We start from the raw sequence: 21,199 nt of genomic DNA, 5'->3' as shown, positions 1-21,199 counted from the left end.
ACCTTGAAGTCAGGGGAGGAGACTCTGCCCCCCACCTCCCAACCCAATCAGATATTGAGCCCTTAAATGTCCCTTCTTATACATCTCCACTACATCCCTGCCTTTGATTCTCTAATGGCTATGACTTATTGAGCAATTACTATGTGTCAAACCATGGCAACTTGCATTTTCTCATCATCTCTTACCTGGACAACTTCAATATCCTCCTAATTTTGTGTAGTGTATCAGCTCTGTCCAATCTTATGATTTGTCTAAAATTTCAAATCTGTTCATATGTTTATACAATGTTAAATAATTACTTAGTAGCTCATTCTATCTTTCACAATAAGGGTTAACTCAGCACGGGTCCTTGTCCACTTCTTCCACTGGATCTCAGTTGCTCTCCATCACCATTTCCATCTCCATTCCCTTCTCCCTCTACCTCAGGCAACACACACACACAGCCATTCTGAAATACTTGCAGTTCCCCACAAACACCAAGGCCATTGTCTTTCTACAAGCCATTTCTTCTGCCTAGAAAACCCTTTTCCCCATCCTCCAGTACTCTGTTTCACCCATCTTCTCTGCCTGGTTAACGCCTATTCATCCATCAAGACTTCTCTCAGAAAATACATCTTTGAGGAGGCCTGACTCTTTTTCTATTACAATGTAGTTTGTTGCCCTTTGTTCTGCCAAAACACCCTGCAGCATACCTCTAACAATTTTGAAGAATGTGTTCCCAAACATTTTCTGCAATTCAGAAATCTAAACAATTACAAAAACTGGAAACCTAAACAGAATTGATATGAGGTTATTTATAGTTTTTATCCCATTTAGTGTCACTAGTTCTATGTCTTAACTATGAAGTACTTCCCCAGGCCCTTTTACTGGTATTATGTGATATATAGTGTGTATACCATATCACTATTCTAAAAATTCTGAATCGCAAACATATCTGCCTTCAGGGGTTTCAGATAAGGGTTATAGACCTATATAACCATTGCTTTCTTTGCCTGTGTGCCATTTTAATCATGTGCTTCTTGATGCTTTGACTATCTTTTTCATGTCCAAATCACCATGACCTAATGCAGTGTCTGGCTCACTCAAAGTTTGCTGAATAAAGGGTGTAGTTATGAACTTGGACTGTATTTCGTAGAACTGATTCCTAAGGTTGAAACCTGACACCTCCCCTTGCTTCCCAATTGACTGTTCCTCCTCTAGGCTACTATACCTTGCATGCACGTCACATTTCTAACTGTAGAATAATTGTTTACACTTCTGTCTCTCCAGTGAGATTGAGCAGGTTAAGAAGAAAGATGATGATATATTTACTAATCTTTGCATTTCTGAGTTTGCAATGCCTAACACAACGTCAGGCACATTATACACGCTAGGAATCCAGTCTGTTAAATGATAGAGGTTAGAAAGGAAGAAGGGAGAGAGAAAGAAAAGAAAGGAAGTTTTTTGTTGTTTGTTTGTTTGTTTAAGATGAAGTCTGGTGGAAGGTGAGTTAATCTCTAGAGAACTGTAACATTGGGTTCCAAACTCAGTCACTTCATAGCATTTGTCTTTTTTTTTTTTTTTTGTCACCCAGGCTGGAGTGCAGTGGTACAATCATAGCTCACTCAACCTCCTGAGTAGCTAAGACCACCAGCAATGAGACACCCCACTCAGCTAATTTTTTGATTTTTCATAAAGACAGGGTCTCACTATGTTGCCCAAGCTGGTCTCAAATTCCTGGGCTCAAGCAATCCTTTGGCCTAGGCCTCCCAAAGGGTTAGGAATTACAGGCGTGAGCCACCAGACCCTGTAGTTTGTCACATTCTTGCACCACCTTTGTTACTTAATGCTTTTATTTACATTAATTTACTTTTTATCTAAACACATATTTTAACTCTTATCCCATTTTATTAAAGGGAAGCTGAGGTACAAGGAAATATAGCCACTGAGTCAGGGTCACACAGACCATGACTGGCCAATTAGAGCCACCAGATTTCTGTCTGTAGTCATCGATCTTCCTTCCTAGGCATCCACTGTTTGAAGCTGGAGATTCTGGTCTGTTCCTCATGACGACACTGTGGTCATACGGTTAGGTCCCTCAAATGGTGCGATGCATAAGCCTCTGGTGTTTCAGTTAGACTCCCCCCAATTTGGACAAATTTGGTCAAACTCTAGTCGTGTTTCCTGTAGTGGATAAATGGTCAGAGCCTCCCCAACAGTCCCAGGCTGGCTGACCATGGACAACAGGACTCTCACTTTACTTGGTATCATAAGGAATGACATAGTACCTCACATTTACTAGTTTGTTATAAAGGATATTACAAAGAATACAAATGTAGAGATGCATAGGGCAAGGTATGGGGGAAGGGGTGTAGAGCTTCCATGCCTTCCCTGAGGGACCACTCTCCAGAAACCTCCGCGTGTTCCGCTATCTGGAAACTCTAAACACATTTATCTTTAAAAGAAACTTTCTTTTAGTACCTTAGGAAAAATCACTTCCACTTACACTAAACACACAGGATGAAAACATTATTATACATTTCTTGTTTTATTCTGTATTCTGTCTCAACCCCTCTCTGTTAGAAAGAAAACTTAGCAAGCACTAAAGGGGCATGAAAACCAGAACTGGATGCAAACTTTCTCCTTGAAATTATCAGGAGGGAAAGAGAAGCAAAGAAGTAGTCACGTATTATGTGATTCAATATTATTTAATCCCCTGTCCTTACGCCACCTACTGTTATCAAGAACCATCAGTAGAAATGGGATTGAACTTTTCTCTCCCTCACTCAGCTTCTGAATTTATGACATTTCCCCATAGCTACACAGAGACACTATTCCTTCCAGAGTAGTTTCTACTATAATTAGACACTAACAGTTATGTTTAAACAGCAGAATTTTTTTACCTGACCATTAGCAAGAGAGAAAAGCTGGTTTTTTATGTAGTATCTATGAAATCTCCAAGAAACAAGGAAACAAGAGTCAATACAGAAAGTTTTAGCCTGTGAGAAATTTTGTGTAAAGTTCAAGAGATGATGTTTAATGAATGTGTGTTTCTTTCACAAAAGTAGTAATAGAAAACATTTCTCAAAGAGATATATATTTGTTTACCACAAGCCATGGGGAATATGATGGTATGTAGAAATATGTCCCTTAATTTGTGACTTTAATGAAGGAAAACAGCTCACCAAGCGCAAAGTTGAATCAAAATGTTTTCTCTCCTGTGGCTTTTGGCCTTTCCCCTCCAGTATGGTCTCAACTGGGTAGAAACTCATATTTTTAAATACACAATAAATATCATGGCTTAGCAATCTTTTTATCAAAATCAAGTGGAATGAGAGTATAATGTTTATTTATCAAGTTAGTTTTGCAATCCCATGTAGAATATGGTTAAGTAACTTATTTTAGTGTCTATTTCCATTTCTTAATCCTTTAAGTTTTTTTAAAACATTTGAAAGGAAATAGAGATTATCTGATATATTCTGTTAAATGGCAAACATTGTCTGACTCAACATATTTGAGATAACTAATTGTTGATTTTAAAAATCCAGTCCCAAAGTAGTTTATGAAATAGGATAAGAAACTTCATAGTAGAGTTACAGAAGACAAAATAATCAGTGTGATTCATTCTACTTTATCTCCACATTTTGATTGGAACTTTTCATCACTTCTTTTTATTCACTTTGGTCTGGGATTTCAAAAACATTTAAAGTGATGGCAATATGTATAATGGTAATATCAATCTTTAAAAATACACATAAAAAGTTAACATAAAGCAAAACTAACTAATTAGTGACAGAAAATAAACTGGTAACTTTTAGCCACTTATAAATAAGAAAAAGCAAACTTTGTTACCTTTGCCTGAATTCCCAGTGAATTCAACTGTGTTGGTTCTAGTTGCACGTGTTTGGGAAAGAAAAGGAAAGAGAAACTTTATTTTGTTCATTGGCATGGCATCTAGGATGCAGGGGAAGAGGAATAAAAAAAGTGACACCTTCAGAAGAGAATTTGGGGGAATAAAGAGGGCCAGACTTTCAATTAAAATATTTTCATCTGGCCAGGTGCTCTATCTCACAGCTGTAATCCCAGCATTTTGGGAGGCTGAGGCAGGTGGATCATTTGAGCCTAAGAGTTTGAGACCAGCCTGGGCAAAACACCATCTCTACAAAGAAAAAAAAAAAAGAATTAAAAATTAGTCAGGCATGATGGTGCATGCCTGTGGTCCCAGCTATTTCCAAGGCTGAGGCAGGAGGATAGCTTGGGCCCCGGAGGTGGAGGCTGCAGTGAACTGTGATTATGCCACTGCACTCCTGCGTGGGCAATAGCCAGACCCTGTCTCAAAAAACAAAATTTTATTTTTATTTCTTCCCACATACTCCTGTTAGTCCTTTCTCATTTCACCCTTTACTCTCCCCCATTCTGATTCTAAACCAGAATCAGGCTCTCTCATTCGTACATGTTTTCATCTTATTTCTGAACAAAGAGAAAAAATAATCTGGAAGGTACTTGATCTACTCCATGCATGCTTTGATTCTAGCACCTACGGAATTACCTGCTTTAGCCTTTGTATTTTGTAAAACTGTTTCTAATGGCCTTGTATGGAACTTCTTCACCTAGGAATTCTAATCATATACTACTTACATGATATGAGTCTTGAACTTCAAATCTGGATTTTTCTATTTAAACCAGAAAGTAAATAAATTTAATAAAAATAGAAACATACCAACACAACTCCCCAAAACTATGTGCAGCAACTCTGGCTACACTCTCAGAGAGACCCCAACATTTTTGGTTACTTGGACATCCTGTAACTGATCATTTTATTTTGCCACACTCTTCCCCTAGCCCACTCTTTCAAGTACAGTATATGCCTTGCTTTAATTTCACATTGAAAGTTTTGGAAAGCCATATGAAATTATTCCAGATACCTGCAGGTTACTAATAAAACCATAATTAGGGATCACCAACTTAGTAAAAATTGAAACTAGAGAAACAGTCTTCATAATCTTTAGCCGAGGCAGTCCCTTCTTTCCATATTATCATCACTTTCTGTTCAAAGCACATACTTTTCATGCTTCTGTATATAGTTAAACATGTTTCTATACTCCAAAAAGTTTTCATACCCCAGAGCCATTCACATCATAATTACAGTAGAGTTGAACATTTATATTAAAATCGTTGGCAGATGGCCATTAAGGTACTAGAAAAATTAATCTTTTTTGGAATGTTTCTTACAGATGGAGATAAAGTATTTTGAGGAGGGAGGAGAGTGTATTTCTTCATTTACACAAAGATACTCATGTGGAGCTGGGGGCAGTTCTTCCCCAAAAGGAAACATTGAACTCAAAGTTCCATGTAAGCAAGGACTGTGGCTGTCATGTCTACCATTGTATATCCCAGCACCTAGCACTGGACCTAGTATAAATTTTGTGCTAAATTAATATTTATTGACTGCATGGATGAACTCTCTATTTTATTTATGGTTCTTCCAATTTATTGCTATCTGTTTTCCATTACTTGCCTTCTCTTACCCTGAAATTATGCATCTGGAATGAATTATTTTAGTAAAATTATTGATGAACATAATGGAAATATGGGGCATTATATAAATATTGCATACTATTGGTTGATTTGTGTGATGATGACATTTGAAGTTTATTTCAAATGCTTCCTTTTATTAATCATGTCTTTACAGCTGGGGTCTTCTCTTTGGCAGAGCACTTACAAAATATAGTGCATGACACACCACTAATGTTTCTCTGAATTATCTGCCTCCTTCTTGTACAGATACATCTCATCTCTCTTACATTCCTTCTACCCTCTACTCTTCATTACAATCTAGATCAGGGATCAGTAAACTTTTTATTTTGAGGGCCAGATTGTAAATATTTTAGGCTTTGCAGGCCATTAGAGTTTCTGTTGCAACTATTCAACTTTGCTATTGTAATGTGAAAGTGGCCATAACTAACAAACAAACATGGCTGTATTCCAATAAAATTGACCCACACAAACAGGTGGTGGACTGAATGGGCCATAGTTTGCTGACTACTGATCCAGATTGCTAGCACACCATCCTTTCATTTTCTAAAATATCACCATGTACTTAGTATGTGCTGGGGATTATCACACTTAGTCCCCAGAACAAATTTCCAAGAGGACATTATTATACCCTTTTTATAGGTAAGGAAATTCATGCTTAGAAGGCTGATTTGATCAGCTGCACCTAGCCAGTGAGTCAAGTAGCCTTGTCTGTCCCTATGACAGCCCCATCTCCTTTCAGTGGCCACTGTCTCTCACATGCAGTACTTCCATTGTCTCCTAATTTGCCTCCTTGTTTCCCTTCCTCCTCCCTACAATTGACTCTTCTAGCAGCATCCAGAATGATTTCTTAAAATGTAAATTACATCATGTGGCTTCCCTACTGAAAACCCTACAATGGCTTCTCTTGCCTTTGAAGTTGAAACCAAACTCCTCACCCTGCCTACAGAGTCTGACATTGTGTGGCCCCTCCCTGCCTCTCTGACCTCATCTTTGCCCTATTGTTCTTCTCCTGCAGGCCCCAGCCACACCAGCCTAAGTTCTGTTTCTGAGCCATGCCTCGTCCTTTATGGCCGCTGCACATGATGTTCCTTCTGCCCAGATCATCTTCCCTGCTCTTCCCCCAAGTCCTCGTCATTTGCTTTCTTCTTGTCATTTGAATCACAGCATCCAAGTCACTCCCTGCCCCCTGCCCCCCACCCCAGAAAAGCCTTTCCTGATCCTCCAATCTATGCTTTATCATCAAACAGTTTTTTTTCTCTGCATAGTGTTTATTACTATGTAGATTTGCTATTGTTCTTGACCTGTCTACTTCACTAGAATATAAGCTCTATAGATGCAGGGATCTCTTTCTCTCTTATTCACCACTATATTGACTCTGAGTATCCAGTAGTGCTTGGCATATAGTAAGGACTTAAGAATTATTTATAAATATCTGCTAAATTAATGTTTATTAACCAAACTCTCATGCTCTTCATCACGTTTTACTGCCTCAGGACTGGCTAAGGCCATTTCCCATGACACACATCATAGCATTTTTGGGGGGAAGCATTTGGTTTGTGTTATTCCATTCACATCCCTTAAATTATAGTCCCACAGACATAGCAGACAAAAACAAAACACACAAACTATGTTTGGCCAGTTCAATGAACAAAGATGAAGATGTGCTCCATTTAATGAATAATACCCGTAAAAGTGACAGCCCCATCTTGATGTGGCTAGAGTATGATTCTCCAGACAGGCAGTCTTGCTGAAATGATTTAGCTTTTAGAGTGTCATTCTTCAAATGTCTCATTTAAAAATGAAAAAGTTGTGGTCTAAAAGAGAAATAACTTTTATTTCATACAGAATTCAGGGGAAATTGACAAAATTTCCCCATAATTATGCCCTGTCATAAATAAGGCCATGTGTTTCTATGAACATATATGATTATAAGTTCTTTAAGGGTAGGGACCATGTCTCTGCTTTCCCGTTGGCACTGAACACACAGGATATTTAATAAATACTCCAATGTCTTAAGTGAAAAATAAGGGGGTGGGGGACAGTTGAAGTGACTGATTTCAAGGCAGATTCAGACTCTAAATTCTGAGGCTATGAAAAGGAAATGATAAGCACTTGTCTTGTAATGCTAAACAGTATGATAAAAGGCCAGGATAAATATTTAGAAGAACTACTCTAAGGCCCTGGATAAATAATTTCAGCTTTTTCAATCTCAGTTTCCTTATCCACTGAATACAAAAAAGGATTGAATTATATGATTGTTAGGGTGTCTTCCAGTACTGACATTCTATGGTTTATGATTTCATCAAGACTTTAATCTCAGAAGGCAAAAAAAAAAAGCCTGAAATATAGTTAAATAAATTATGGCTATTAATATGAAACACCATTAATATAAAAAAAATTAAAAAGAGCAACCAGAATATTTGGAGATGCTTGTAACTATATCTTCATTCACTTAGTTGCTCATTCATTCATTAAATGATATGTATTTGAATTCTTTTAGGCATTTTACTAGATGTTTTGAGAGGACTGAAACTTAGGGATATTTATCAAATACCCAGTACATGATCAGCTTTAGGAATATTTATTAAATATCCAGTACATGCTGAGCTTTAGGAATATTTATCAAATACCCAGGACATGCTGAGCTTCCTAAGCAGAGGGGAGAGACAGCATGAATCTTAGAGTGTGTCTACCTGATTCTAGTCCAGGCTCTACCTCCAACTTTCTGGTAAGTAATATTTTTCAAAGATTTGGTTTTCTTATCTGTTGTAAAGGAATTGGATTTACTCTCTGAGCATCCTTGAAGAGCTGATAGTAGACACATAGCTGAATAGAAGGCCTGGCTCTTGCTTCAGAAGAAATATTGCTTTGCCCACACTGAGGTGATTGCACCCATAGTGCTTGGGAAGGAACATGCCTAACTCGGTGCTCCACAATATGTGCTTGGTGCCCTTTGCAAGAGCATGATGAGTTGCCCACAATGGTTTTAGATATTTAGATGCATCCCACTTAGAAATAAAACTTGAGGACATTAGGACATACTGGTCAATGAGTGTCATTCACCATAAAACTGTTTCTGATTACACACTGCACAGCAAACTTGAGATGCTCTAAAATCTTAGAGCTCATGTATGAAATAAAATTGATAGTGGTTTCCCAAATTAGAGAACACCTTGAAACTTTACATGGCATAGTCAATAATAAGTCTGAAGCCAAAATAATTTTTTCTAAACAAATTTGGATCAACTCAGAGGAAAAACTGAATTATCTTTTCATTTTCTCCATAGAAAATATTATAAAACTGTTGTCAAGTTTCAGCCCTCTCAAACTCTGAATTCTCCCTTGAATATATCAGTATCAAAGAAGAGAAATATAGAGAAGGCAACAGTATTATAAGGGGTGGCTTCTCAAAATGCATAAGATGGGGCCTGGGCTTTAATGAAAAGGTAGAATTCAGAAATTACTAAGTGGATTCACAACTTAGGAAGAGATTACAGAGTACCTCATCTCCAAATGCATGTCGTCATGCCAAATGAGTTTCCTCTACTGTGTTACCTCCAATTCATTGGTCTGAGTTCAATGGAGAGTGCCACCATCCATTGGTGATGCCTGTCACAGGTCGGAGATGGGGTGAAGGGATCATGTGTGTCACATGCTTGCCTTACCCATTCAACCATTCAACTCTCTCAGGGATGTGAGAAAATAACCAGAGACATTTGTTTTCAGGAGAGGGTCCTCTTTCTTCCTCCCCAAATCCTACTGCCTGTCAGCTCCTCTGCCTCTCAGACACCAGTATGTGTGTGGTAAAAGGTGAAGGCATGGAGGTTTCTGGGACGATGTCAGTGCATTCAGAGAGATGTGCATAGGGGCCTTTAAAGGGCTAGAGGGAGAAGATCGCCTTGAGAGGATGCCAGGTGAAGAGAGGCTCAATCTAAGAGGGCCGGACCCTCTATGCATGCATTTTCTCCACTCATTATTCTTTCGGCTACATCCCCTTTATTTTCTCATTTCTGGAAATGATCAGGTATGTCAAGGGAGGAGGATAAAGAAGCAGAAGAGCATATGCATGGCTTTGAAGCTCTTCAGGGACATGGGGTGTGGAAAGTCCAAAGGGGCCCTCTCCATCTGCTGGGCCCTAGGCCACCATGCCTGTGGCATTGCTCCACGTACACTCTGATGGGCAGCCATAGTCATAGACATAAACATACAATGATATCAATAAAAGCCAACACTAAGACTTTACTATATGCCAAACACTGTGCTAAGTACTTGGGGGTACATTTTCTTTTGATCAGAAACAATGTAGCAAAATGGAAAGAGTTTGTGAGATCAGGCCGACCTTGGTTTGAATGTGCGTTCCATCATTGATCACTTGTAGGATTTGGTATAAAATAGTTCATTTCTCTAAGCCTCTGTTAACCTATGTATGAGAAGATATTATAATAATACCTACTGTGAATTGTTGCTATAGTGATTTGGTAGACTTTGTGTAAAGCGCTCACCACATAGTAGACCTTCACTAAACAGATATGATTGCTCTCATGGTTATTATTATCACCATTGATTCCTGGTGAGATCCTGGAGGAAATGATTATCAGCTGCCAGGGATAATTAGACCAAAGAACGTCCAGGAAGGTTATAGACACAGGCTTTGTTTGGAGGTGCTGGTGGGTCCCTGTGGCCAACAGGACAGATAGTAGAGTCAGAAATGAATGATCCTGACCCATTGCAATAGCAACAAAAATGTCCTCCCAGGGCCTTGATGAGGTAAAGTGTATGTGGTCTTAGAACGAACCTGGCAGGAATTCAGGGAACAGAGGAGGTAGGCTTGGACAGGTCCTCTACCTGCTCCCATTTTCCCTCACCTCCAGCCCCTGTTCTCCTGGTGCCTTGTGCACAGCTGACAGTAAGCCACAATAACTTCTACGAAGTATCCACGATATGCCAAGCCTTGGGCTGAACCCATTATCTACTAAGGCAGAGTGCCTGTCAGAGATATTGCAATTTGAATAGATAATGGAACTCTCTAAGATCTAAAGAAAGGCAGCTCTAATGTTGAAGGGCAGGCAATGTGATTCATTGGTCATCCCTCTGATTTACCAGCTATAGCCATCCCCATTGAAAACTTCCACTTTGGGGATCAGGAGAGTGTCATGCTGTTCTACGCTTGATGTATCCATCTTTTATGGCTGTTGTAACAAACTATCGTAAACTTGATGGCTTTTTAAAAAGCACAAATATATTATCTTTCTGTTCTGGAGGTCAGAAGTTTGAAATGAGTTTAAAGGACTAACATCAGGGTGTCAGCAGAGCAGGTTTCTTTTTTTTTTTTTTTTTTTTTTTTTGAGACGGAGTCTCGCTCTGTCGCCCAGGCTGGAGTGCAGTGGCGCGATCTCGGCTCACTGCAAGCTCCGCCTCCTTGGTTCACGCCATTCTCCTGCCTCAGCCTCCCGAGTAGCTGGGACTACAGGCGCCCGCCACCACGCCCGGCTAATTTTTAGTATTTTTAGTAGAGACGGGGTTTCACCGTGTTAGCCAGGATGGTCTCGATCTCCTGACCTCGTGATCCACCCGCCTCGGCCTCCCAAAGTGCTGGGATTACAGGCGTGAGCCACCGCGCTGGGCCGGGCAGGTTTCTTTTGGAGGCTCTAGGGGAGAATCAGTTCCCAGACTTTTCAGCATCTGGAGGTTGTTCTCACTCCTTGGCTCATGGCCTCACATCATATCACACTTTCTCCCCAACTTCTGTCATCACATGGCCTTCTCTTCTGTAGTCAAATCTTTGCCTCCCTCTTAGAGTAATACCTGTGATTACATTTGGAGCCTATCTAAATAAGACGGGATAATCTCCACCATCTCAAAATCTTTTTAAGAATACTCTTTTAAGAGATAATCGTATCTGCAAAGTTCTAACACCACAGAAGGTAACATTCACATGTTCTAGGAATTTGGATCTGGATATCTTTGGGGTTCATTATTCAGCCGACCGCACCGTATGTTAAAAGATGGCATGAACTGCCTCATTTTGACACATTTGAGCAGACCCTTTAGTGTTCAAGTGAGGTATGTTCCAACCCTAGAGCTAGATCTTATCAGTGTTCTTGCTCAAGGAAGTTTCTAGAACCACAGCACTGCAAGAGGCCTCTGAGAATAAATCTAAATTCCTCATCTTATAGCTGAGAAGACTGAATATTTGCAAAATGCCATGCAGTGACTCACCCAGGTTATTCAACCAGACTAGAGTCCAGGTGTTTACACTCCAAGTCTCCTGTACTCTCCTTGATTTCTTTAGAAAGCTTTGAATGTAACTGTTTCTTGATAAATGTCCATAAGTTTCTAAGTAAGCAAATGTTCTCTCTTTTGTGGAAAGACTGTGGCAAAACATTCCTATAAAAGGCAGTGCAGCTGGAAATTCACCTATCAGAGGGTAGAACAACCAAAATGTATGTGTACTATAGTGTTGTGTATTTTTGTTTGAGTCCATGAGCTTTGTTCCATAGCTTTGGAAATGTTTCATAGCCTATTCCAAGCTCAGCTGGCATTGCTGGCAGGATGGAACTTGTCAAGACACATTGATCTTTTGGAGAAAGGAGGAAATAAACCCACGATCCTGCAGTAGGTGGGCACCCTACCTCAATCAGATTCACCTGGAGTGCTTTTTTCTCTGCCATTATACCTTATGGCAGTGGTCTCAAGATGAGATGACCGGAGCAGAAGCATTATCTGAAACTTGTTAAAATGCAAATTATTGGGCTTCACTCCAAGCTGGATTAGAAGTCTGAGGTTAGAGCCCAGCAATCCATGTTTCAGCAGGCCCTCCAGGTGACTCTGCTGTAAGCTAAAGTATGAGAAAAACTTCCTTAAAGTAATGCCAGTTTTCTCTGGGTGAAGAGGGACGGTGGGCAGAAGGAAAGAGTGAGAACACAGCTGGCTTCCCAAGTAGAGAAGGACTGTGGAAATGATTATGGTTGAGGATGTTTTCTTTTCAGGTGTGTTTGGGTGGAAAACTCTATGACTGACTGGACAAAAAGCATTGACTGGCAGCTGAACAGTAAAAGGATGGAGGCATGTGCATAATACTGTGTAATGCATTCAGGAAAACTCAGGAGTGTGGTTTGAGGTGACAACAAGGAGAACAATTCCAACCAGTATGACAGAGAGACTTGTACTATAGAGGAAAAAAGATCTCACTTCCCAGTAAGCTAGAGACCTGAAAAATAAATTTTTTTTTAAAAAAAGTTTTCTCTGAACAAAAGAGTAGGGAAAGAGAGATGGATTACTGGCAGCAAAATCATTAAAAGAGAAACTGGCAATCTATTGGGTAACAGCAACAGAAAGTTGTTAAACTGGTTAAAAAACAAAAGAATTTAGGAGCTTTCTGTTGGAGACTGCCCTGAGTTTGATTTATCATGGTGGGGTGTGAAGTGCAGTGACAAAAGGATTTCTTTCTCCTCTTAGGTCAAGGTGTGAAATATGCAGATAGGATACAGCACTCTTCAAACTTGCCAGAAAGCAGAAATTCCTCCTTATGCCTGATGGGACAGAGATCTAGCACAATGGTTCTCAACTGGGGGCTATCTGTCCTCTAGGGCACATTTGGCCAAGTCTGGACACCATTTTGATTGTCACAGCCTTTAGGGTTGCAACTGGCATCTAATGAGCAGAGGCCAAGGATGCTGCTAAACATCCTGCAATACACAGAGTTAATATTATTATTCTCCACAAGGATTACGCAGTTGCAACATAAAATTAAAAAGCTTCTGCACAGCAGTGGAAATATGAGCGAAGAGACAACCTACCAAATGGGAGAAACTATTTGCAAACAGTGCATTTGACAAGGGATTAACGGCCAGAATACATTAAAAACTCAAGCAACTCAATAGCAAAAACACCAAATAATGTAATTAGAATGTGGATTGAAGACCTGAAGGCATTTCTCAAAAGATGACATACAAAAGGCCAGCAGGTATATGAGAAAATGCTTAATATCACTATTCATTCCAGGAAATGCAAATAAAAACCACAAGATATCACCTCACTCCAGTTAGAAGGCCTATTATCAAAAGGAAAAAAGTAAATGCTGATGAGGATATGGAGAAACAAAAGCGCTTGCACACTATTGGTAGAAATGCAAAGTGGTACAGCCATTACGGAAAATGGTAAGTGGGTTCTTCAAAGAGAACTACCATATCATCCAGCAGATCCCATTACTGGGCATTTATTGAAAGGAAATGAAATCAGTATGTCAAAGAGGTGTCCTCACTCTTGTATTTATTACAGCATTATCCACAATAGCCAAGATATGGAATCAACCTAAGTGGCCATCAGCAGATGAATGGATAAAGAAAATGTAGAATAAATGCACAATAGAATACTACTCAGCCATAAAAAATAAAATTCTATCATTTGTGGCAACATGGATGAGCCTGGAGGACATGATGTCAAGTGAAAGCCAGACACAGAAAGAAAAATACTGCATGATCTCATCATTCGTGGAATCTAAAAAATCTGATCTCACAGAAGTAGAAAGTAGAACAGTGATTACCAGTGGCTAAGGAGAGTAGGAGGAGGGTGGGAGGAGGAGAGATGGTCAACAGGCACACAATTACAGTTAGATAGAAGGAATAAATTCTGGTGTCCTATTGCACAGTAGGGTGAAAATAATTAAGAATATTATACTGTATCTTTCAAAATAGTGTGGTGGCTTACGCCTGTAATCCCAGTACTTTGAGAGGCCAAGGCAGGTGGATAACCTAGGTCAGGAGTTCGAGACCAGCCTTACCAACATGGTGAAACCCAATCTCTACTAAAATTACAAAAATTAGCTGGGCATGGTGGTGTGTGCCTGTAATCCCAGCTACCAGGGAGGCTGAGACAGGAGAATCACTTGAACCCAGGAGGCAGAGGTTGCAGTGAGCCGAGATCGTGCCATTGCACTCCAGCCTGGGTGACAGAGCGAGACTCCATCTAAAAAATAAAATTAAATTAAAACTAAAAAAAGAAAATAGCTAGAAAAAAGGATTTTGAATGTTCTCACCACAAAGAAATAATAAATATTTGAGGTAACGAGTAAGCTAAATACCCTGATTTGATCTTTACACAATGTATACATGTATAGAAACATCATACTGTACCCCATAAATATGTATAATTATTACGTGTCAATTAAAAATAAAATAAAACTTAAAAGAATTGCCTGTAGTCCCAACTACTTGGCAGACCGAGGCAGGAAAATCACTTGAGCCTAGGAGTTCGAGCCTCAGTGAGAAGTGATCATGCCGCTGTGCTCCAGCCTGGGTGACAAATAAATAAATGCATGAATACATAAATAAAGAATTATCCAGCTCCAAATATCCATAATGCCAAGGTCAGGAAACCCTGGTCAAGGGTAAAGCGCCAAGCCAGCACCATCTCTGTCACATGTTAAATATCATGAGGAAGCTACAGACATGAATTTTAGCTTAATGCAGATGCTCCTTTACTTACAATGAGGTTTCATCACAAACAACTCATCATAAATTGAAAATATTGTAAGTCAAAAATGCACTTAATGTATTTAAGCTTTCAAAGATAATAGTTTAGCCTAGTCTTCCTTAAATATTCTCAGAACATTTACATTAACCTACAATTGGGCAAAAGCATCTAACACAAAGCCTACTTTATAATAAAATGTTGACCTGCGTATATCGCTAGCCTAGGAAAAGATCAAAATTCAAAATTTGAAATACAGTTTCTACTGAATGCATATTGCTTTTGCACCACTGTAAAACTGAAAAGTCATAAGTTTAACAATAGTAAGTCAGGGACTGTTGGATATCAGTCTTCTTAATGAAAACTTCATGTCTGCAGGCAGTAAAAGTTGTACTTTGGAGTATTGAGGCTGGGTTCAAGTGACTGAGGAGCACAATTTAAGTGATTGGGAGCCCTGGGGATGGTGACAGAGACAGAAGTAGAGACTGACTGCTGGACACAAAAAAGAGAAAATCAAGTAAACAGGTCAGATATGCGACCCCTAAGATTCTCCAGCTCAAGGACATTGGCACCCTAACATCCAGTCACCTTATCCCTGTTCTTCCCCGGTGTGTGGGTAATGGATGTCTTAACATTAGCAATTCCAGCCTTACAAGGGGTGGTAATAGAGGATGCATATAGCTTTGGGATGGGAAGTGTACGATTTAGCCAACCATTCTGAACATCAAACACAAGTTACACCCATCCTGAATCACTAGCACGATTTCATCATTTAACTAGCAAAAGTAATACCTATTCATTATAAAATAAGCCCTGTAATAAACTTCTCCATAACCTTGCCTGATGAAAGATCCAAGATGCTAGTGTTTTGCACTTAATGTGCGCCAAGAATGCACTGTGTATTAAACATAAAGATCTACCTACTTCCTGTCCAAGATTGCCCCAGGCTATCAGCTGTTCAATTAAGAGAGATATGAAAATAATTCACTAAAGGCATAGAAGAAATAAAAATCAGATCATACCCATCTGATCTGATAAAAGGTACCATCTCTGGTACCTTTTCCCCAAATTGTTCATATTTAAACATAATCCACCCCCCATCCCCCCGACACACACATTATTTTTGTTTACTTCAATAGATAGTGATGATGTAAAACTTCCTTTCCAGGTAAAATGTAAGTTTATTGGATTACTTTGTTGATTTTTACTGCTCTTCTAATTAGAGTTGAGTAACAATTCTATGTCTGTCTTAATTGTTTTTAACCCCTTAATTAAAAATCGCCTGGAATTTAATTAACTGCTAATTAATTCCTCCACTCTAACAAGCAAAGTGGTTGAGATAAATTTAGGATATGGTTCTCAGTATTTAAACTGAAATTAAAGCAGTTGTAATTTTTTTGACAGTCTCGCTCTGTCGCCCAGGCTGGAGTGCAGTGGCATGATCTCGGCTCACTGCAAGCTCCGCCTCCCGGGTTCACGCCATTCTCCTGCCTCAGCCTCCCAAGTAGCTGGGACTACAGGCACCCGCCACCGCGCCCGTCTAATTTTTTGTATTTTTAATAGAGACGGGATGTCACTGTGTTAGCCAAGATGGTCTCGATCTCCTGACCTCGTGATCCCCCCGCCTCTGCCTCCCAAAGTGCTGGGATTATAGGCGTGAGCCACCGCGCCCGGCCTGTAATTTTTTTTAAATGGATGATTTGACTAAATGAACTCAATCCTCTATCAGGATGTTTTATCCCGGGTCCTTACCTGGTCACTTGTAGTAATTTTACTTCCACCTCTGGGCACCATGAAGAATAAGCCTAGGCACTTCTCTTGTTTTTAAAAGGTTTTTAAAATTGGAAGACGTCATATATTTATGTTGTCTGAAATAACGAGGGCTAAAATTCCGTCTGGATAAAAAAGACATTATTTTGAGGCTTGTTAATTTTTTCCCCGTCACTGAATAATGAGTCGTCATACCGAGGAAATGATTCTGACTGTGTTTGCACATGGCTACCAGAGTCAGTGAAAGGAATTCATGTGCCTAAGCCAGAGCAGAGGGAACTGGCCTACTCACAATTACTGCAATTACTGTTAACGTCAGAAAACAAAGATGTGATGTGTAACAAGATTTAGCGTTCCACTAGATGTAACTGGTCTTTCTTTTTCATCTTGTACACTCACATAGGCTTGCACTTCTCTCTGTGCACAATTTCTAAATCCTCCTTCTCCTGGCTACTTTAAGAGACCCATCCACATAGAAATGATTAGGATTCTTACCAGAAAAGTACTTTCTCACAATTTTAATGGATAAAGTAGACTTCCCTTGACTTCAAGCTCCTATTAGAAGTGTCGCCCGGTTTATCCTCCTCCTGTCCACCCCCTTACTGTTAGCCTCATTCCTACTCATCCTTTGAAACTGAGTGCAGTCCACTGCCACATCCTCTGGGAAGTCTTCCAGGATACTCCATCCCAGTTGGAATGAGTTATTCTTCCACTGGCTCTCAGGCAACTTGTGTGTTCTTCCATCTCTTTTGTAATGAACCAGTGACTAGACACACCCTTCCACTGCCTCCTGCTCCAGCCTGAGTTCCTTACAATCATAAAGTATGTTTCTATCTTTGTACACTGGGTGCCTAGAACACAGTCTGCTATGTGCCAGGCACTCAATACATGTGTTATAAATTTTCATTGGCAGGCTTAGTGGTAGGATAAAAAATTATACCTCAACTATACAGTGCAGAAATGCATGACTGTCAGAAACATGGACTTCAGAGTAATATATCTGGACAGTTGTTTCTGACAGGCAACATAGAAGGAAAGCAACCTGTATGATTAGGAACCATCACACTAGATCATATCCAGAGGGCTGCCAAAGCTGAACCACCTCACCAGCTTTCAAACAAATTCATTCATTCATCCAACAAACATTAAGTTGTGTGTTACAAGCCAGGTGCTGAGCTAGTTTGCGGGAATCCAGAAATTAAAGAGAGTGCCAGAGTTGCCAGGATTGTATAGTTGTATTGAAGTGAGATAAGAACAGGTGCCTGTGGAATGTGAGAGCACAGTCATGGTGGTTACATGTTTTAGAGTCAAACCATCTAGGTTCATGATTCACAACACTGATTATATCCACGTGACCTGGACTAGGTACATACCCTCACTAGGCCTTGGGATTCTTATCTGTAAATGGAAATAGAGTAACTCCTACTTCATGATACCGTTCTGATTATTAAATTATGTAATTCTTGCAAGGTGCTTATAACAATCCCTGGGACATGGTAAACAATAAATGTCAATCCTTCTACTACTGATATATGCTAGTAGTAGCAAATATGGAAGGACATACTGCTGAATGAGTAGAGAGAGGACAAGGGACGGTGAGAGGTAGTATTTTTTTATTTACTTGATACATTAAAAAAAAACTTATTAGCTTTATTAGAAAACAAAAGTTAAACAAAAATCACCTGTATTTTCAAATTAACATTTTGGTGTATTGTTTCACAATTTTTCATTTGCATATATAGAGATCATACTATGCATACTATTTGGTATCACATTTTCCCACTATGACTTAATAAACATGTATTTACATCATAACAACTCCATGTATTCACTGCATAATTGCACATTATTGTGCTGGATCAGTTGCCTATCACAATTATTTTTCTTTGTTCTACTAAAAGCAACACTGTCATGAACGTCTTTCTGTCTCTCTGCCAGTTATCTGATAATCAACTGATAATTTTGTTTATGTTTCTAAGAGGTGACAAACACACAGCAATGGTTAAACAGTTTTATTTCAACAGATAAAATATTTGCATATTTCAAATATTAAAACAATATCAAAAATCATAATTAAGATATCTTGCTTTCATTCACCTTGCTTTCTATTTCCTCCCATTATAGGAGACTGTTTTAATTAGGTTCTTATGTAACTTTTTAGTGTTGTTATGTAAATAATAGCAAATACTCCACATATATTCTTATTTTCCCATTTCTTACACAAAAGCTAGCATACAATAATCACTGTTCTGCATCTTATTTTATTTCCACGTAACACTATATTGAAGATGATACCATTTTGGTACAGAAAAAATTCTCTCTCTTTCCCCCTCCTTCCACCCTTGAACCTTAATTTTTAATAGTAGCACAGGATTGTTTGGAGAAACTACAGTTTATTTAACAAGTACTTTATCGATGTCAGCTCCCTGCTGTAATTCCTAGAGTAGGTTTGGATAGATTTGATGCTGCCCTCTCTACCCCACTATCCGCTTGTCACCTATTAATGGCAAGGACAGGAAGAGCAGGTCAATAGCAAACTGCCTGGATTATTCCAAACCCAGGTAGACAGTGAGTATCTTTCCCAAGTCTAGGTTCTTGATTTCTAGGGTTCCTTCCAACAGCAACATGAGTATGAGAGACACTTAGAATCACAGGCTTTATTAGTTTTCACTGACTCTGACCAAAGATAGTGGGAAAAACACAGGTGCGTAGTATCAGAAAGCTCTCCCAAGTGCAGGATCAAGTTAATCCTGTATATACACACAACATTTCCTTTCCCTTCATGATTTTGTTCATTGTTTGCAGCAAAGACCCTCTCCCAACATCATCCCCTTACTTTCTTCCAAGGATATGGTGACTAGTCCAAAATCCCTAATTATTATTTATTTCATTTGCATGTAGGTTTTCTCATTATGGAATAATTACCGTAAAATGATGACCCCATTGCTAGGCCAACAAGAACTGGATACTAGACAATGAAACTTTAACTAACAGTTCTATTTCCTCTCGTTGTTTTGCTTCTCACTCTACAAGGCTACTCTGTCTCATATTCTGGCTGACCTTCTGCTTCTCTTGATGTTACTGAATTTATTGCCTCCATTTTTGCCACCTAACTTGAACCTTTCTCCTCCACCAAGCCAGATTTTTGCTGAACCTTCTTACTCAACAAAGAGTAGGTAAAGTGGGTAGACATTCCAGATAGAGAGAGTGCAATACGACATGTTTGAAGAATCACAAGTTATTAACAGTAGCACAGGATTATGTTTTGAGAAACTACAGTTTATTTAGCAAGTACTTTACTGATGTCAGCTCAGTAAAGAAGATATAGTAAAGAAGTAAAGAAGAAAGAAGAAGGTAGAATGGACATGCTGAATTAGATGTGATTCATGAGGAAAAATGGTCATCAAGATCAACACTGAGATTTCTGCCATGGGCAAAAGTGGTAACAGTTAGTAAGATGGACAGACTGTATTTGGTGGGGGAAGATATTGGAGGTTAAGATGCCAGTGGGAACTCCAGGTGGAGCAGTCTAGTATGTAGTAAGCCTAGAACTCAGAAGAGAGGTGAGGATTGCAAATATGGTTTAGAGAGCATCATTATGTAAGTGATAGCTGTAATCTTGGGGTTTGATGAGACCATGCAAGGAAAGAGAATAGAGTGAGAAGAGTGCCCGGGACAGAACCCTGGGACCCATGGTGGAGAGAAAAGAAATTAGTCAGTGAAGGAAATGGGGGAGCAGAAGTCAATGGTAAAACGGTCGGGCATGGTGGCTCATGCCTGAAATCCGAGTACTTTGGGAGGCCGAGGCGAGTGGATCTCTTGAGAGCAGGAGTTCAAGAACAGCCTGGCCAAAGTGGAGAAACCCTGTCTCTACTAAAAATACAAAAAATTAGCTGGGCGTTGTGGCACATGCCTGTGGTACCAGCTACCTGGAAGGCTAAGGCATGAGAATCGCTTGAACCCTGGTGGTGGAGGTTGCAGTGAGGTGAAATGGTGCCACTGCACTCCAGCCTGGGCAACAGAGCAAGACCCTGTCCCCCCCCCCCCAAAAAAAAAGTAAAGTAAAAGAAATTAATGATAAGAGAAAAACCACAAGAGAGGCTGGTAGTGGAAAGAATGCATCTATCAAAAAGAGTTTCAAGAGAAAAAGTTTTGGCAATAATATTGAATGTCTCATAGAGGTGGCATAAAATCATATATACATGTGTATATACATATATATGTACAGAAAATAAGTACTTGTCTGACTTTTCTGTGTGTATGCATAATGAACCAAATAATTTTTATTTCTGTAGAACATGATGAACTTAATTTCAAATTTCCTTTATAGCCTTACCTTCTATCTTCAATCTTTGTTAAATTGTCAATATATGTTTGTAATTGGTTTGTAAGTAGCATTCCTGTGCCACCCCCAGTCCAGTTTATAACTATTTCAGATTAT

The sequence above is a fragment of the Gorilla gorilla genome, chromosome 8 (genome assembly GCF_029281585.2).
Source record: "Gorilla gorilla gorilla isolate KB3781 chromosome 8, NHGRI_mGorGor1-v2.1_pri, whole genome shotgun sequence".
Lineage (NCBI taxonomy): Eukaryota > Metazoa > Chordata > Mammalia > Primates > Hominidae > Gorilla > Gorilla gorilla.
The sequence above is the reverse complement of the archived record's forward strand: the minus strand, read 5'-3'. Positions refer to the sequence as shown.